The following is a 20,031-nucleotide window of genomic DNA, read 5'->3' as shown; positions in this document are numbered from 1 at the left end:
GCTGAGGGCTTAGCCCTCGCCATCGCCGGAAAGGTGGGGGAGGGTCGCCGGGGCCGCCAAGCCCTAGCCGAGGGCTGGTGACCCTAGCTAACCAGTGGTGAGGACCTACGTGCCCTCGCCCGGGTCGTGGGTGGGGTGACCCCTCAGTGGGTGGCGGCCTTTGGCCTGGCCGAGCGAGGGTCGGCGACCTTTGCCGAATTTGGGGAAGAGCCACAACCCTCGCCCCAGATTTAGGCGAGGCCCTCGCCATCGATCGACTAGGGTCACCGGCCCTAGGCCGACCCTCCCCACCTTTCCGGCAATGGTAGGTGGCGAGGGCTAAGCCCTCGGCCGCCAATTGCCTCTCTCCTCATTCTCCCACTCCTTTTTTTTTTTATTATTATTATAAATTAATTTATTTATTTTTAATTTAAGTTAATTAATTATTAGATTAATTATTTACCACGTCAGAACCAAAACAACGTCGTTTTGGCACTGTTTAGCTACATTAGCGTGCAAAACGATATCATTCTGCACTAAGCTTGCTGAAAAATTGCCACGTTAGGGTTTTGGTCAAATTTTCTCGCCATTAACACTTAATTGATCCATTTTGCTCCAATTTTGGCACTTAAGTATCACTTTCGTAAGTTTTAGCACTTAAGTATCCATTTGTACCAAGTTATGGCACTCTTGGTGTTTGTGTATCCATAATTCGAGTCCACTCATCGGGCGATACATGTGGCTTGGGCCCCATTGCGTTAGAACCCTCTGACACCCACACCGTCTCCCCTCTCTTCTTCTTTTTTTCTTTATTTCTTTATTTCTTCTTCTTCTTCTTCTTCTTCTTCTTCTTCTTCTTCTTCTTCTTCTTCTTGTCTATGCTCACTGTGGGGAGCCTCGCCCTCAATATCCCTGCCACCAAGCTCGCCCACTCTGCCATCCACTCCTCTTCCTCATCCTATTTCTATAAGATCAAGCTCAACAGCCTCCCCCTCTAGATCGCCCTCATCCCCTACCTCCTGCTCGACTCCGCCGCCCACCCCCTCGGGACAACATCACCTTCCCTCTTGGGGGACAGGGCAGTAGTGGCGGCGCCACCTTCCAATAGGTCTGACCTTGATAGGCTTGCCGGGAAGTCCATCTTTTTCGACAAGGTCTATGCGAAGGTCTCCGTCTACATGGGCTAGCGTGGAGCAACTTGCGGGGTGAGTTTCGGGAGGCTACTTGGGAAGGTCTTAGTGCCCCTGGACCTCGCTGGGGTCAAGTCCAAGGCTTGCGTGTTCCACAGCGAGTGGATTAATGTTAGCAAGGAGACCAAGGGGTCGTCAACGACATAATTCCATTGGAGTATGAAGGTGGAGCCCAACCCCCACTTCATGTTCTATTTCAACGGGCAACCCAAGTGCCTCCCCCAGGTGTTCCAAATATAGGGCAACATCAGGCAGCCCATGGTGGACGAACTCTGTTGTTGTCCCATCGGAGTGAAAGGGTAGATCGGAGGGAATAAGAAGAAGAAGAAATAAAGAAAAAAATAAGAGAAGGAAGAGAGAGAGGCAAGAGGGTGTAGGTGTTAGAGGGATCTGACGTGGTGGGGCCCAGGGCGACACATGTCGCTCAATGAGTGGACTCGGATTATGACACAATAAAATCCAAGCTGCAACCCATATTTTCTCTTAGTATCACTTCACTGATCTTCTCTTCTCTTCTTATCCTAGTGCAGGATGCTTCCATCTTCGATGCCAATCCGTTCTCTCCCAAGGCATATCTCGTCCACTACTGAAATAAGTTTAGGATTTTTTGTAATATTAACCCTTAATTATTAGTATTGTCTTTCGGATAAAAGGAAAATCGTTGCCCTTGTCATTACACAGGTTATTTTCCTAGTTTCATAGGACTTTAAATTTTCATCAAACCTATAAGATAGTTGACAAGAAAAAAGGCCTAATACCTAAAAAAATTAAAGTTTAGCTTCAACTCTAATTTTACATTTGCTCAAAAAAAAAACTCTAATTTTACATTAAGATTTTAAAAAAAAAAAAAATCATAACTTTGGCTATGTTTATTTCACAGAAAATGAAATAAATTGGAAATGATTTTCTTAAAAATGATCGCTTGCATTACTTGTGTTGACACTTAAATTTTGGCGACCCGTTTAGTCATTTATCGCATTAAAAAATTAGGGGTTAATTTTATCCCTAAAAAAATAATATTGATTGCATAGCATATAGATTTAGGTGCATTTACTTTTAATTTGTATTTTTTGCATTTATTTATTGGACTAGTGGTGGATGGATTCGAATTAGTGGTACTGATCTTAAAATTGACAAGCCGGACTAAGCCCATGAAGCGAGCAAATTAGCCTAAGCCCATGAGCGAGCAAATTGGCCTAAGCCCGTTTCTTTTTATGATCGAAGATTATTTCGTGAAAAATAGAAATTTGAAATCTTTTTGGGATATGATGGAATTTTTTGGATAGGGCAGATGTGACAAAAAATATTGCGTTCAGAAAAACAAATATTATGTTTGGAAAATAAATCTTTGTGGATATGGATTTGGAAAATTAAAACCCTAACTCGTGGCCTATAAATATGTTAAATGCGTAGGGTTTAGAGAGGACCACACATTAAATATGCAGCCGCCCAAGAGGGGTTCTATTTCTTGGAGGCTTCTTCTCGATTTCTAGGGTCAAAATCAATGGAAAGCAAAAAGAATTTCGTTCTTTGAGTAGAGGGCTTTTTTCTTTTATCGTTTTGGGGGAAAAGCGACATAAAAGAAAATGGATATGTTCAGCAGAAGTCCTAAAACTTGTCAAGAAAGTGCAATTGAGTCTTAAAACTTACAAAAAAGTTCAATCAAGTTCTAAAACTTGTCAAGTTGGTTTAATTGAGTTCTAAAGTTAACACCGTTAGCCTTTTCCGTTAAAAATGCTGACGTGGTATTTTAAATAATTTTTTATTTTCCACGTGGATTTTTTAATGATTTTTTATTCATTTAAAAAAATTAGATTTAAAAAATAAATATTGGATTTATTCAGTTTATCTTATTTTCACTAAAAACTAAAAAGAAAAGTTAAAAAAATTATTTTTAAAAATTGTTTTAAAAAAATCAGCCCTCTTCTCCCCCCGCCGCCGTCGCCCATCGTCGGAGGGGTTGAGCGACGTTGTCGCCCTAGGTGGGGGTGGTCGGCCCCTCTCGGCCCTAGGCGAGGGCGGTGACCGTCGCCCGCCTTGGGCGAGGCTCGCCAAATCTCGACGAGGGCCGACAAGGCCTCGCCCAAGTCAGGCGATGGTTGTCGGCCCCCCGCGAGGGCCTGCGTGCCCAGATCTAGGCATCCTCACCCGGGCGAGGGCCGGCAACTGTCGTCAGCCCCTCCGGTGATGGGGCGGCGGCGGAAGTCCACCGGTGCCTTTTTTTTTTTTTTTTTTTTTTGAATAGTTTTGTTTTTTTTAAATAAATTTAGATTTTCTTTTTAGTTTTTAATCTAATTTTTAAAGATTTTGAATAAAAATAATTTTAAAAAGCCATTCGAAAAATAAAAAAAAATATTTGAAATATGACATCGGCGTCACGTCAGCAATTTCCATTAACTTTATTGACGGTGTTAATTTTAGGACTCAATTGAACCAACTTGACAAGTTTTAAGATTTGATTGCATTTTTTGTAAGATTTAGGACTCAATTACACTTTCTAAGATTTAAAACTCCCAAAAGAAAAAGAGAAAAGCTTTCTTTGGTCTCCTTTTTGAGAAAAAAAAAAAAAGCAAAAGCAGTAGAAGAAAGTCTTCTGCTGACAACAGAGAAGGCAGAAAGAAGAGAGAGAGAGAAGAAGACGCGCGACAAGACAAAAAGGAAAAGGGGAAAAAGCAAGACCAGAAGCAGAGGAAGACGGGGTTTTCTTCTTCTTCTTTGCGGCTGTGCCGTTCGACCCCACGTCCATCGCAGCCTGTGCTCCGCCCAGCAGAGACCCACGACGCCACTGCTCGTCGCCACCGCAGACCGACTCCGCCTCCGCCACTGCCCGCTCTGCTCCGCCGCTGTGGCCGACTCCCTGCACCGCGTCGAGCCTCGCCGCGCCATCACCGGCCGTCCGCCACACTCACCGAGCTTCTGCCGCGTCTCCGAGTCCCCCCTGCTCATTCGTCCGTCGCCAGCAACGCCCCCCAGCAGCCGAGCTTCGCCTGCCGTTCACCACTGCTCGCTCGTCCGTCGCCAGCAACGCCAACGACGCCCCTGCTCCGCCTCTGTTTCGCTTCTGCGGCGCCTCTGCCTCTGCTTCGCCTGCCGCGCCACTGCCCCCAGTCCATTCGCCTCGCCTGTAACCTGTAGATCCCGCAACCCGCGACGCCAGCAGATCCCAAGCGGTCACCGCACCTCCGCCTCTGTTCCACCGGCCGTTCGCCTGTGGCAGCACCCCTGTCCCGGGCGTCGACGCTGCAGAACACCGCTCGAGCTTCCTCTCCGCCGGCGCCCGACACCTGCTGGACCGCCCAACGCCTGCTGGACCGCCCGACGCCGTTGCTTCCTGAACCACCGTCGATGATCTTGCGCTCGCGAACGATGCCCATCGCTTCTCTCTGAGTATCTCTATGGTGATCCGCGAAGTTCGCTGCTGTGGTGCTCCCTGGCCATCCCTCCGGTCACCGCTGTGCTACTTCACTGAGACGTGTCAGTCCCTGAAGGCATTGCTGCTGCTGAGTCCAACTGTGTAACATCTTTGCTGTTTGCACGAACCCACCTTGCCCCTGTTGCCTTCACGAGCCAAGGAGCTGTTGCGGATCCCTTTCGCCAACGATGAAGAGATCGTTGCTCGTTTGAGTTTGCTATCTTCCCGTGCTTCTATTTCGCAGGTGAGCCGAAGTTTTCCCGTCGAGCACCGAGCCAAGCTTGTAGTACCATGGACCACCGTTGTCGTCTTTGGTGGAATCCCGAGCAAAGTACCTCCATAATCGGCCACCCTCTGCCTGTACCGAGCTGCTGCCCCTCGCTGGAGCTCCCACACCGGGACCTCTGACCGACGGTGACCAGCGACACCACAGTCGCTGCCCTTGTCCCGTCCTTAGCCGCGCCGAGCTTCTATCGCGGTCCACCTCACCATTCGGATTTTTGAAAAAATTCAATTTAGGTAGAGATTTATTTTATTTTTAGGTAGATTTAATTTATTAGGTAGATTTGTATTATCTTATTTTAGTTTTTGATATTTTATCTTTTTGTTTGAAATATTTTCCAATGTATGATTGAAATTCCTTGATGTAGCATCCAATTCGCAACCGTACGAATTTTTATTCTATCTATGAAACTTTAGATGGAATAATTAATCACGAGGAATAAAATTGATATCTTGATCTTTAAGGCTTAAAATCAATTTATTGATTTTATTAGCAAAATAATCAAGTTTGAATTTCAATTCGAATGATAGATAACATTTTTGATAACCATGGATGATTTGGTGTTTATCTTTTAATTATTTTATTTATCCCGAAAATACAAAAAAAAAAATTGCATTTGCATTCCATGTAGATTAGAATTGATTGCATGATAGTTAGTTATTTTTAAAATGCATGTTTAGAAGGCATTTAGAATATATAGCATTTCACTTTAGTTTTCACTTTAGTGATTTTTAGTGATTTTTAATTACGAATTTTCATATAAAAAAATAATATAAAAAAATCATGCGCGTGTCATGTAGGATTAGGTTCATGAAATGCCCATCATCTAGTGAGGATTGCTAGGTTCATTTAGTTAGAAATTGCTCGTCATTAGAATTAGGTCATTTGGTTAATTTAGATTGCATATTAAATTGTTGCATTTCCTTAATTTTGAATTTCATGGAAAATCCAAAAATTTAGAATAAATCAATTCCATTCTTTAAAATAGACTGCATCTTATTTATGTCATATAGTTAAGATCATATTGCCATGCCATATCATCTCATGTTAGATTAGTAGCATGCATTTCATAAAGCATGATTCTCATTAAAAAAAAATGAAAACAAAAAATTGAGTGATTACGTGTTAATTAAAAATCATATTTAAGATTGCTGATGTGAATTCTGATCTAACATTGTAAATGTTTTCGATGCGATGAGGTAAATCTTGCAATTTATTCACTGCTATATCTGGATGTTAAATTGGTAGTTTGTGCACTCGTATGATCACCTCACATATTAGGGGAAGTGAATTAAAATTAATTCAAGCTGCATGTCAAACATTTTTTCAAAATAAAATAAAAAGATACTGAAAGGGCGTTAGAGAAATCTAGCGTAATCAAGTCCTTGAACTCAAAAATCTCTGGTACTTTACTCTCTCGTTACTTTACTTGGGTTTCTAATCAACCTACCAAAAATAGATTAGTGACAACTCCTAGTTGAAAATCAATAGCATATTAAGAACTTGAACCTAAGTCGCAAATTGGTATGAGTTTGGGAGAACCCGAGCTAAGTCTAAGCATAGCAATCCATTAGCCAAATCTTAGGTGGATCACCCGAAATTTTGGTTACGACAACTTAAAATAATTAGCTAATGGATAATCTTTTTATTATCGACAAAATTTTATTTCTAAATATTTTCATAAACAATGAAATATTTTTTTTATTTTTTTATTTGTTTATTTTTATAAGTAATAGAAGCTATCATTTATTTGATTTTTTTTTTCAAATTATTTATTTTCCACGAAACAAACTCACTATTTCACTCAAGTCTCAAATCTATCACAACATTATCTTTCTGTCCAATGCGTTTGACGTGGCATTTACAATAGGTCTACCTCAGCGATAAACCTCCGTCCAGTGTTCATATTTACCGTTCTCTTAAAGGCGGCATGTTTTCATTTCTTTTTTCTGTTTAAGAACAGAAATTTGTTTTTTTGTTCCCGGGAACAAAAAAAGAATAGAAACGCGTTTGTTTGCGTTTTTGTTCAAAATCTGATTTTTGTTCCCGGAACATAAATGAGAAACAAAAAAATTGTTTCTTGTTCTAGAAATACTTTTGAAGAAACACTTCTTCTCTCTATTCTCTTTTCTTCTTCTTTTCTTATTCTTTTTTCTTTGGCCGGCGACACCGTCGAGGGTCGGCAACCTCACTGGAGCGTTGTCGGCCCTTGGCGAGGCTTGGCCTTGCCTTGGTTGGGCGAGCCTCGCCGTGGCTGGGTGAGGCTGCTGGCCCCGTCGGCCGGTCGCCGAAGGCCAACGACCGGCCGAAAGAAGAAAAAATAAAAAATAAAGGAAAAAATGAAAAATAAAATTAAAAAATTAAAAAATTAAAAGAAACAAAAAAAGAGTATAAATTTATCAAACGTATTTCTATTCATTTTTTATTCCCGGAGCAAGTTTACCAAATGCATCTTTCTGGTAAAAAATTGTTCCCCAGAACAAAAACATTTTTTTCTATTTCTGTTCCCTTGAACAATTTTTGAACAAAAACGTTACCAAACGCGCCCTTATACTTCATGGTCTTTATCATGGCAACGTTCATAAGTAATATTCATCATCTTCAACTCGCGGCTACTGTTGAAAATAAAGAGGAAAGCATGTATCGGCTTATTATCCCGACAAGTATACACGCAATGCATACTCCCAAATCATAAAACGCAAAATAGGGAAGCTAATTTGCACATACTAGAGGCCGAAACAACTCTAAGCTTGTGGCGGCCATGGCTACATGTGAGCTTTGCGCTTCAAGTTTGCAACGCAGCCATGGCCATAGCTACTCAAGCTCCGGGCCACAAAGCTTGTGGCTGCGGCGGCCATGCTCCCAATTCGGTGACGATGCCATGAAGTCCACAGGAGGAGCTTGATCTAGATCTAGGGCTAATCCAAGGTCTAGCAAGGCAAATGACGGCCTTAGCCAGTCCATGGGAAGTCAAGGACCGTCATTGGCCCTATGCCGAAGGTTGGCTGGGAGTCAGAACAAGGGAGTGTCAGGCTGATCCGAGGTCATCAGCGATTTTCCTCGAGCTTTGAGGGGCCTGCGGGGGCCGTCAGCGGCGTCCTAGCCAAAGAATTAAAAAAGATGATGAGCAGAACCGCGATGCAAAGATGATGAGCACTAGTAATCTATTTGTTTCGCGAAAAATAAATTATTTAAAAAATATTTTCTTAAAAAATGACTGCTTATATCAAATGAAATAATTAGTAAATGGAATACATTTTTAATATCAATAATAATTTATATCTAAAGATCTTAGATGATAAAAATATTTTTCAAATCATTCATTTTCTGTAAAACAAATAGAGCCTTAAGTATAACGGTGGATATGAACAGTTTTTATGCATAAATGTTAAATCCACCTGAGTTTTCTGATTGACGTGAAAATGCCACTTCAAGCATGTTGGAAGGAGGGTTAGTATCAGGGCAAATTTAGGACTTGAATGAATGTTTTAGAATTTTTTTTCGGCTAAAAATTTGAGGTTTTTTAGGGTATCGATCCCACCAAAAGTGACCAAATTTTGGTTATTATCAATGAAAGCAAAATTTGGTTAAAAACAGAAGTTATCAATGAACTTAACAGTAAACGAATTGAATAAATCGGACAACTTACCGATTATCGATGAGATCCTTCATTTGTAGACAATTTTAAAGAGATCGGTAAGCCATCAACAACAAATAGTTACCACAAATACTTGCAAATTTTCTGTGAAATATTGAGGCTGTGTAATTCATGATCAAAATAGAGGTTTGCCATCAGGAGGCAAATACGATGGATTGACACCAACACGTGATTATTAGGTGGTTATGGCTAAAAAATGGAATTTATGACTTCTTCTGGACAATCACTGTCAAATGATAGAGGATAATGTTTATAATCTCATCAAGCATAATTGCTCACCAATAATTGTAAATAGTGCTAGGAAATTATTCGTGGATTCAAATCAATAACTGCTTGTAAATAACTGCCTGTAAATAACTGCCGCATGGTAAGATATAAAACCCCATGTTATAATCATTGCAAACAAAATCAATCAACACCTAATTTTCTATTCTTATGCACATTTACTTTCTTCTTTAATTTTCCAGCAAATGTACCGTTTTAGCATCTTCATATTTTCGCACCTTTCAATGATTATCGCAACTTTTAATTTTCAATACTTGCACTTCAATTTCTTTACGTCTATAGCCATTTACATTCTTGTCTAGAATCAACAAAGAATCTATTTTCCTCAAAATTCATCGATTCTGTTGACACCTAAATTTTCGCAACTCAGTTATTTATTTATTGCATGACAATTAATCTCTAATTTTTAACCCCTAAAAATATATATAGAATTAAATTGTGTAGCATATAGTTTTAGGGGCATCTTTTTATTTGCATCGGACTGGTGACAAATGGGTTTGAATTGGTAGTTCTGAGTTTTAAATGGACAAGTTATACTAAACCTATGAAGAGAGCAAATTAGCCCGAGCCCATTATTTATTTTTATTTTTTATTTTTGATTACCGAAAATTATCTTGTGAGAAATAGAGATTTGATATTTTCGGTGATATGATGGTGGATTTTTCAATATCCTCAGATAGGACAAGTGTGACAAAGAGATATTGCGAGCTCATATTTGCAAGATTTGGAATTTAAGAAAAATTTCATTGTAATCTTGAATTTTTAGCAATATGTGATAAAATCGATGGAGGATATTGCATTTGGGAGATGATCTTCGTGGATGTTGATTTCAAGAAGGAAATAAATCCTTAAGTCTACTCACCTACTCACCTATAGAAAGGTTGCTACACTACAGAAAGGGGGGCTTTTCCTTCGTTCTTTTGAAAAATCAGCACAAAAAAGAAGAAAGAAGGCTTTTGAGTCAAAGTCAACAAAGGAAAATGAAGAAGTATAGAAAGAGAGAGGGGACGTGAAAGTGTGCAGAGGGGCACAGCAGAAGGTAGAGACGTGAGCCAGAGAGAGAAAAGCCAAAAAAAAAAGGGGGGGTCTTCTTCTTCAGCAAGCCTCCACCACTGCGCCCCTGCAACCAGCAATAGTTTGCCCACCGATTGCCGCCGCCATGCCAAAGCGATGCCCGCCTTCCGCCTGCCACTACCTCTATTGTTGTCGACGGCTCCTCTGCCCAACGTTTGCTAATCCGCCCACCGTCCCTGATGCCTTCGCCACCTCCACTCGTCGCCACGACTGTCGTCACCACACCTACTTCCACCCGAGCGCCGATGCCACAAGCACTTGCAGCTGTCCGAGCGTCCCCTCGCCTGAGCGACCACCAATAGCTCGCCGACGCCACTACTCCACCGGAACCCCCCATCACCCGCGACCTCGCGTCACCGCTCCTACCTAGAAGCTGCGATGCCACCGCGGTCACCATCTCCACTTGCAGCATCGCCAGCAGCCCCGCTCCGCCACACCTCCGCGCTCTACTACAGCATCGTTGTTCCACCAGCCGCCGAGCAACACTTGTTGTTAAGTTCTCCCTTCGCTCGTTGCTGGTCCGCACTTGTTGCCCCTCACCGAAGCTCCTAACGACAACGTCCTTCCACCCACGGCTGCTCATCCTCGCATCTAGCCGAGCACTACCACGCACCGCTGTCACCCGTTGAGCGGATTCCGTTTGGTTCAAATTTGGTAACATTATTTGGGAACTTAGGTAATTATCTTATCTAAATTTGATTTGGATATTTTATTGCATAATACAAGCTTTTCAATATCTTATGTGCATATTTGAATTATTGACGTATTCCCAATTTTGATTTATTGCCAATCCGTAACTACACGCCAATTTTTTATTACATCTATAAAGCTTTAGATGGAATAATTAATGCAGGAATAAAATTGATATCTTGATCTTTAAGGTTTAAGATCAATTTATTGATTTTATTAACGAAATAATCAAGTTTGATTAGATATCGTTTCCAATTTCGAACGATGGATAATATCTTTGATGACCGTGAATGATTTGGTGCTTACCTTTTAATTGCTTTATTTATCCCAAAAATACAAAAAAGATTGCATTTGCATATCATGTAGATTAGAATTGATTTCCTAGATAGAATTGCATGATAGAATAGTTAGATTCTTTTCTAATTATATTAAAATACATGTTTAGATGGTATCTAGGTTAGATAATATCTTTGAATTAAATTGTATGATGAGAAAAATTTCTAAGTTAAGATAGGATTCAGATTGGTCTATTTCCTAACTTAAAATAGATAATATCTCACTTTAGTTAGATTTTTTTTTAGCAATTTTTTATTACGAATTTTTATTTAAAAAATACAAAAACATCATGCGCATGTCATATGGAACTAGGTTCATGAAATGCATATCATTTAGTGATTGTTGCTAGGTCCATTTAATTAGAAATTGCCCGTCATTAGAATTAGGGCATTCTTTGCATGTCATTGCTTTTAAGGATAAGATTGCATGGTTAATTTTATTTTCTAATTAGCTATAAGTTTAGATAATTTTTCCTAGATAAGTTGCATTTTAGGTTAGGGATCACTTACTTAAGATAAGTTCTAGTTTAAATTAAGATTTGGCCTAACCTAATTCCTAATATAAGTTGGATGATATCTTAATCTAGATAGACATTTTTTTTTTTTGCATTTTTTTAATTTCGAATTTCATGAAAAATACCAAAAAAAAAAGTCTCAGAATTAATTTTATTCTCTAAGATGGATTGTATGCTTATTATGAAGATACAAAAAATATTATACTAGTGTCATATAGTTTAGATCATATTGCTATGTCATATCACTTCATGTTAGATTAGTAGCATGCATTGCATAAAGCATGATTCTCATCAAATAAGTGAAGGCAAAATTAAGTGATTGCGTGTTGGTTAGAAATCATATCTAGTACTGTTGATGTGAATTCTTATCTAACATAATAGACGCTTTCGTTTGCTATGAGGTAAGTCTTGCAATTTATTCATTGCTTTATTTGGGTGTTAAATTGGTGGTTTGTGCACCCGCATGATCACCTCACATGTTAGGGAAGTAAATTAAACTTAATTCAAGTTACCTGCAAAACATTTTTTTCGAAATAAAAAGGGAAGGGTATTGAAAGGACGTTAGTGAAAGCTAGCATAATCAAGTTTCCGAACTCACAATCTCTGGTTCATAGGAGTAAGTAAATCTCTCGTTGCTTTACTTGGGTTTCTAATTGACCTACCCAAAAATAGATTAGTGGCGACTCCAAATGAAAAATCAATGGCATGTTAGGAACTTGAACCTAAGTTGCAAATTGGTATGGGCTTACGAGAGCCCAAGCTAAGTTTAGGCTTAGTAATCTATTAGCTAAATCCTAGGTGGTTCACCCGAGGTTAGGTCGCGACAGATCTAATTCATCTATTGATATTTACACTTTTTGGTGAAACACTAGCCTCATCGTTTGCACTAGTCAATGTTTAGAGTTGAACTCATGTTGAGCGTTCTAATTTTTCCACAAACACGTGTTACTTTTTTTTTTTAATCTCTAAATCAACTCTAATTGATTTTGATGTTATAACTTCTAATTAAGGAGTGTGTGAAGAGTGGGAATTAGAGAATCATAGTTTGCGTGCTCTCTAATTTCTTTTCCAAGAATAATCTGATCAATCATCGCAAGAAAAGAATTATTGTGTGACAATAGATTCTCAATTATTCAATGGACATTAAATCCTCATACATGTGTAAGGTGACAGTCAATAAAGAAAGGTCTAAGACGCGTGATGGTGATGGATTTGTATCTCTCCAAACATGTCCTATTCTGTGCAGTATGATCCGACATGTCTTGTCCCATAAAGCTTAATCCATTAAATTGTGAGCCACAAAATTCATAAGCATCTATGGATTTATTGTCATCACTTTCAAAGATCTCAATTTGCCAGTTGGAGCACTTCTCTCCAAAAATTAGGATATATTGATGTGAAATTGACACCCTAGATATCCAGAAGTTAGTGCAGACATAAACTTCAATCGATCCTTTTGTAATATTTTATAACTAACAATAGGATAAGTTATTGATAAACAATGCTAAGCAAGTGGCATGCATTCACTTGTCAAATGAATGCACATGTAAAAATAACCTAAATATATTTACCCTTCATCTGCTTCGCTCATAGCTTCACCATTCGTTATTAGCACTACCCTCCATAATACCACCATCAATCTGGGCATCTTTCTCATAGATATAGCTCTCTCTCCGTAGGTAGGCACAAGTTTTGTCTTGTCGTCATCAAACTGAGAGGAGTAGTATTTTTCTAAAGAAAAGTGCACTAAAAAGTCTTAAAATTTATCTCAAAAATGCATTTAAATCATAAAACTTTCAAATTTGTAATCAAATGTTAAAACCGGTTATAATAATGTAAGTAAGTCCTACGTGCTCTATTACCCCCCCCAAGATCTAATCAATTATTGCAAGAAAAGAATTTTTGCGAAGGCAAGTGACAATAGATTTTCAATTATTCAATGGCCATTAATCCTCATACATGCGTGAGGTGACAATTGACAAGGAAGGGTCTATGACATGCTTGATGGTGATGGATGTGTATCTCTCCAAACAATCCTACATGCTTGTGTCATGGCGTGAAAGAAAGCATGTCCAAGAGGTTTCCATGGCATGGGTGTGACACACTAATGACCCTCGGCTTGTGTCCCCGAGACTTAGAGTATTCTCCTAGGGGTGGGTGATACTGTATTTATATGCATACGTTATAAATGCGAGTAGCTGGTAGTTGACTAGAAATGCTGGTAGTTGGTAGATGGGGAGGTGCAATCTCCACTGTTAGATCTAAGGGAGATCTATGAATATGGTTTGCCTTATACTTGTATATAAAGGGATCTCCTCCTCATTGTATTCTCATTCACAAGCAATACACAAGCTAGAGCTTCTCTTTCTAAGAGTTTCTCTCTCTACATACGAGTCTTGTGAGTCGAGTGTTGAAAGGCTGCTTAGGGGTAAAACCTTAAAGCCGCACGGGTCAGCCTACGTGTGATCGAGAGTTGATTGATCGGCCCGTGACAAGTGGTATCAGAGTTGATTTTGATCCAAGCGCAAGTGCAATGGCTGATCCACGATATGATGAGGTGCTTACCATGGGTGGTGACTGTGCTAATCGTGGGCAGAACGCCGAGAAGGGTGCTGCCAAGGGGAAGAAGAATCGTGGTGTCTCGAGTTCAAGGGAGCCTACGGGGGATTTTACACATCGCATGGCAAAGCTAGAGTTGTTCGTCACTGATGTCCAAGGATCGGTCAACGTCCTAACCCAGACCGTGGACGAAGTTGACACCGGAAGGGAGGAGCTGGTTGTGGAAGTGCAAGAGCTCAAGACCAACATGGGAGAACTCCGCCACTAGTTGTTGGGGACCCTACAGGAGGTACTCACGCAATGGTGTGAACCTTTGGAGGCCATGATGGCGACCATGCGCGCGGAAATAGCGGAGCTTACGGGTAAGCTCGCTAAAGCACAAGCTGCACACGGGAACGGAGTGATCACGGTGCAAGGTCCACGAGTGGACACGCCAAAGCCGAAGGAATTCCGGGGCTCGCGGGTGGCCAAAGATATGGACAACTTTTTGTGGTACATGGAGCGGTACTTTTAGGCTATGGGAATCAACGACGACCAAACACGAGTAAACATTACTTCGATGTATTTAGCTAATAGTACATTGTTGTGTTGGCGTCATCAATCAGATGATAGGTGTGGGAATCCTATCACGACCTGGGGTGGTTTCGTTGAGGAGTTCCGGCGGAACTACTTTCCCGCTTATGCGGAGGAAGAAGCTTGTAACAAGCTAAAGCGTCTCAAGCAAAAGGGTGGTGTGCGCGACTACATTAAGCGATTTTTGAGGTTGCTGCTCCAAATCCCCTTGATGAATGAAGTTGAGGTGTTTCACCAGTTTATGGTGGTCTCAAGCCATGGACAAAGTAAGAGTTGAAGCGGTACAACATGGGAGATCTCACTACGGCCATGACCGTAGCTGAGTCGCTCATGGAATACAAAGCGCCTTCCACATCCCAATCGGATGCTCGTCCGAGGGACAAAGCCACTGGTGGGGGAGATCGGGGGAGATACAACTGCCCAACTGGAGGTAGACCACCGGCTAACCCTCACAAAGCTCATACGGAGTCGAGCGGAGCAGGGCAAAGGAAGGTACGCTCGTACAAATGCTTTTTCTGCGATGGTCCACACATGGTTCGGGATTGCTCGAACAAGGCCAAGCTGGTCGCCTTGTGTAAGGAGGATAAGCCTAGGGAGGAAACACGGTTGGGTTCGCTGCGCCTCCTTAGCACCTTCAAGGCCAAGAAGGCGAAGGAGCCCAAAGGCTTGGTGTTCGCGGACTTAAAGATCAAAGAGTCCACAATGAGTGTGCTCATGGACACGGGAGCTTCCGACCTCTTTATATCAGAGCAAGCCACGAAAAGGCTTAACCTACGAGTTGAGAAAGGAGCCGGTTCGCTCAAGACAGTAAACTCCAAGGAAGTTCCTGCAATCGGTGTCGTGAGGGACATGGAGCTACAACTCGGGCCATGGAAGAGTAAGGAGACTCTAGAGGTAATTCCCCTTGACGACTATAACTTTGTCATTGGGATAAAATTCCTTGATAAAATCCATGCCGTTATATTGCCATTCGCCGAGTGCCTATGTGTGTTGGACAAGCATTGCCAATGCGTGGTCCCGATCCATCGTGAGTTGGACCGTGATTGGAGGATGATCTCAGTCATGCGACTCACCAAAGGAACAAGGAAGGGGGAAGTGACCTTCCTAGCGGCTTTGAAGACCGAGGAAGACGGGGGTGAAGGGAAGGAAGTCCCGACGGAGGTAACCCTAGTCCTCGGCTCGTTCAAAGACATGATGCCTTCGGAGCTGCCGAAGAAGCTACCACCCAAAAGAAAGGTGGATCATCGGATCAAGCTAGTGCCCGATGCTCGACCACTTGCCATGGCGCCTTACTGCATGGCACCCCCGAAATTGGAAGAGTTGAGGAGGAAAATCAAGGAGCTACTCGACGCGGGGTACATACAACCGTCCAAAGCTCTGTTCTGTGCGTCGATCTTGCTCCAAAAGAAGCACGATGGGTCACTCCGGATGTGCATCGACTACTGGGCACTGAACAAATTAACCGTGAAGAACAAGTACCCGATCCCGCTCATCGCGGATCTCTTCGATCAACTTGGTGGAGCTTAGTGGTTTACCAAGCTAGATCTCCGATTGGGCTATTACCAAGTTCGGATCGCTGAAGGGGACGAGCCAAAGACCGCCTACATGACTCGATATGGATCATACGAGTTCCTCGTAATGCCGCTCGGCTTGACCAACGCTTCGGCTACTTTCTGCACAATGATGAACAAGGTACTCCACTCTTTCCTAGATCGATTTGTAGTGATTTACCTAGATGATATTGTAGTCTATAGTCGGACATTTGAAGAACATGTCGAACACCTAAGGTAAGTCTTCCAAGTCTTGTACAAGAACGAGTTATACATCAAGCGCGAGAAGTGCGCATTTGCCCAAGAGGAAGTTCCCTTCTTAGGGCACATCGTCAGGGGGGGGGGACGAGTGCGCATGGACAAGGCCAAGATTCAATCGATCGTCGAATGGAAGCCGCCGACTAAGGTGCTAGGGTTGAGGTCATTCTTGGGCCCCACCAACTATTACCGGCAGTTCATCCGAAGCTACTCGAGCATCATCATGCTACTCACGAACTTGCTAAAGAAGGAAAAGGGATGAGAGTGGACGAATTGATGTCAAAGAGCCTTCGACCGATTGAAGCAAGCCATGAATGAGGAGCTAGTGTTAGCGTTGCCCGACCACACCAAACCTTACGAGGGAGAGACTGACGCATCAGATTATGCCATAGGTGGTGTTCTTATGTAGGATGGCCATCTGGTGGCATTCGAGTCACGGAAGCTGAACAATACTGAGCGTCGGTATACTGTTCAAGAGAAGGAGATGACCGTGGTGGTGCACTGCCTTTGGACTGGAGACACTATTTCCTAGGGTCAAAGTTCGTCGTGAGGACAAACAACGTAGCCACGAGCTACTTTTAGATGCAAAAGAAGCTGAGTCCGAAGCAAGCTCGATGGCAGGATTTCCTTGTGGAGTTCGACTATGCGTTGAAGTACAAGTCAGGGAAGGCCAACTCCGTGGCAGACGCGTTGAGTCGAAGGACGGAGCTAATGAGCCACATGGTGAGTCAACCGAGTTGCCCTTTGGTCGACCGCATAAAGGAGGGGTTGGTGCATGATCCAAAAGCTCAAGCCCTCATCGGGTATGCCAAGAAGGGCAAGACTCGACAATTTTGGTATGAGGACGAACTCCTTTACACCAAGGGAAGGCGATTGTACGTGCCTTTCCATGGGAAGCTGAGGAAGGAGATTTTGCACAAGTGCCACTATTCAAAGTGGGCGGGTCATCTAGGGATCCACCGCACATTGGCCCTCATCAAAGATCGGTACTACTGGCCTCAAATGTAGGATGAAGTTGAAGCATATGTGAAGACTTGTTTGGTGTGCCAACAAGACAAGTTGGAACAACGCTCGTTGTCGGGTCTTTTGGAGCCACTTCCCATTTCGACACGTCCATGGGAAAGCATTTCCATGGACTTCATCATCAACTTGCCGAAGTCCGAAGGGTGCTGGACACTAATGGTTGTGGTTGACAGGTTCTCAAAGTATGCAACCTTTATGCCTGCAACAAAGGATTGTCCGGCCAAGGAGGCGGCCAAACTTTTCATGAAGCATGTGGTGAAGTATTGGGGAGTGCCACAAATGATCGTGAGCAATCGAGATCCTTGCTTCACGGGACGTTTCTGGTCCGAGTTGTTCAAGCTACTGGGGTTGGAGCTGAATATGTTGGCAAGTTTGCATCCCCAAACCAACGGTGAGACGGAGTGGTCAATGCTCTTTTGGAGATCTACCTCCGACATTACGTGAGCACGACGCAAGCAAATTGGGCAAAATTGATCGACATAGCCCAATTCTCCTACAACTTGCAATGGAGCGAGTCGACTGGCCAGAGTTCGTTCAAGGTTGCGACTGGGCAGCGACCGAACACCCCAAGCACAATCGCTTCGGGTTACCGGGGGAGTAGTCCGCCCTCGTACAAGTTCACAAAGAATATGCAAGAACAGACGGACTTGGCACAGGTGTGTCTGCACAAAGCCTCCAAGCGCATGAAGAAATGAGCGGACAAAAAGCGATGGCACGTGGAGTTCCAAGTAGGAGACCAAGTGTTGGCCAAGCTACACATGATCCTTCGCTACAAGGACGTGCACAAGGGGTTGATCCGTTGCTACAATGGGCCATTTTGTGTGCTGCAACGGGTCGGGAAGGTCGCGTATAAGCTGGAGCTACCACCAAAACTCAAGGTACATCCGGTGTTCCACGTAAGTATGCTCAAACATTTCCAAGTTGATGAGGAAGACCCGAATCGTGGGGAGTCTCATCGGGCGCCACTCGGGGCAAAAACCTCGTATGATCGAGAGGTCGAGAGCATCTTGGCAAATCGAGTCATACGGAAGCAGTATTACGCGCCCAAGCGAGAGTATCTGATCCGATGGAAGGGTCTTCCAGAGAGTGAAGCCAGTTGGGAGCCCGAGGAGAGTCTTTGGCAGTTTAAGAAAGAGATCGAAGCCTTTCATGCCGAAGACGCGACGAGGGCGTTGCCTGATTAGGTGGGGGAGAATGTCACGACCCGAAAGAAAGCATGTCCAAGAGGTTTCCATGGCATAGGCGTGACACACTAATGACTCTCGGTTTATGTCCCCGAGACTTAGAGTATTCTCCTGGGGGCGGACGATACTGTATTTGTACGTATACATTATAAATGCGAGTAGCTGGTAGTTAGCTATAAATGCTTATAGTTGGTAGATGGGGAGGTGCAATCTCCACCGTTAGATCTAAGGGAGATCTACGAATACGGTTTGCCTTATACTTGTATATAAAGGGGTCTCATCCCTTATTGTATTCTCATTCACAAGTAATACACAAACCAGAGCTTCTCTCTCTAAGAGTTTCTCTCTCTACATACGAGTTTTATGAGTCAAGTGTTGAAAGGCTGCTTAGGGGTAAAATTTTAAGGTCGCACGGGTTAGCCTACGTGTGATCAAGAGTTGATCGATCGGCCCGTGACACTTGTCTCATAATGTTTAATCCTTTAAATTGAGAGCCGCATAATTCATAAGCATTTCCAGATTTATCATCATCGCTCTAAATTATCTCAATTTGCCAATTGGAGCACTTCTTGCCACAAATGAGGATGCCGATGTGAAATTGACACCCTAGATATCTAGAAGTAAGTGCACACGTCCTTTTCTAATATTTTCTAGCTAACAATAGCATAAGTTAAAATTAAACAATGCTAAGGTAGGTGGCATGCATTCACATGTCGGATGCTGATGTGAAATTGACACCCTAGATATCTAGAAGTGCACATGTCCTTTTTTTAATATTGTCTAGCTAACAAAAGTTAAAATTAAACAATGCTAAGATAGGTGGTGTGCATTCACATGTCGGATGCTGATGTGAAATTGACACCCTAGATATCTAGAAGTAAGTGCACACGTCCTTTTTTAATATTTTCTAGCTAACAATAGCATAAGTTAAAATTAAACAATGCTAAGATAGGTGGCTTTCTAGCTAACAATAGCATAAGTTAAATTAAACAATGTTAAGATAGGTGACATGCATTCACATGTCAAATGAATGCACATGTAAACTTAATCTAGACATATTTACTCTCCATTAGCTTGGCCCACAGCTAAACCAGTTGCACTAGCACTAGCCTCCATATCATCGCCATCGATCCAGCATCTATCCCGCAAGCATTACCACAAGAGTGCACTAAAAAGTCTTAAAAATCTCTCTCTCTCTCTCTCTCTCTCTCTCTCTCTCTCTCTCTCTCTCTCTCTCTCTCTCTCTATGAAGGTAGGCACAAGTTTTGTCTCATCGTCATCAAACTAAGAGGAGTAGTATTTTTTTAAAGAAGAGTGCACTAAAAGTCTTTAAAATTATCACAGAAATGTAATTAAATTCTAAAACTTTCAAAAATGTAATATGATAAGAAAACTAGTTAAAATAATATAATTAAGTCCTAGGTGCTCTATTATTTTTTCCCAAAAAAAGAAGATCCAATCAA

This window comes from Eucalyptus grandis, chromosome 2, assembly GCF_016545825.1.
Source record: "Eucalyptus grandis isolate ANBG69807.140 chromosome 2, ASM1654582v1, whole genome shotgun sequence".
In the NCBI taxonomy this organism is placed as follows: Eukaryota; Viridiplantae; Streptophyta; class Magnoliopsida; order Myrtales; family Myrtaceae; genus Eucalyptus; species Eucalyptus grandis.
Note: the sequence above shows the minus strand (reverse complement) of the source record.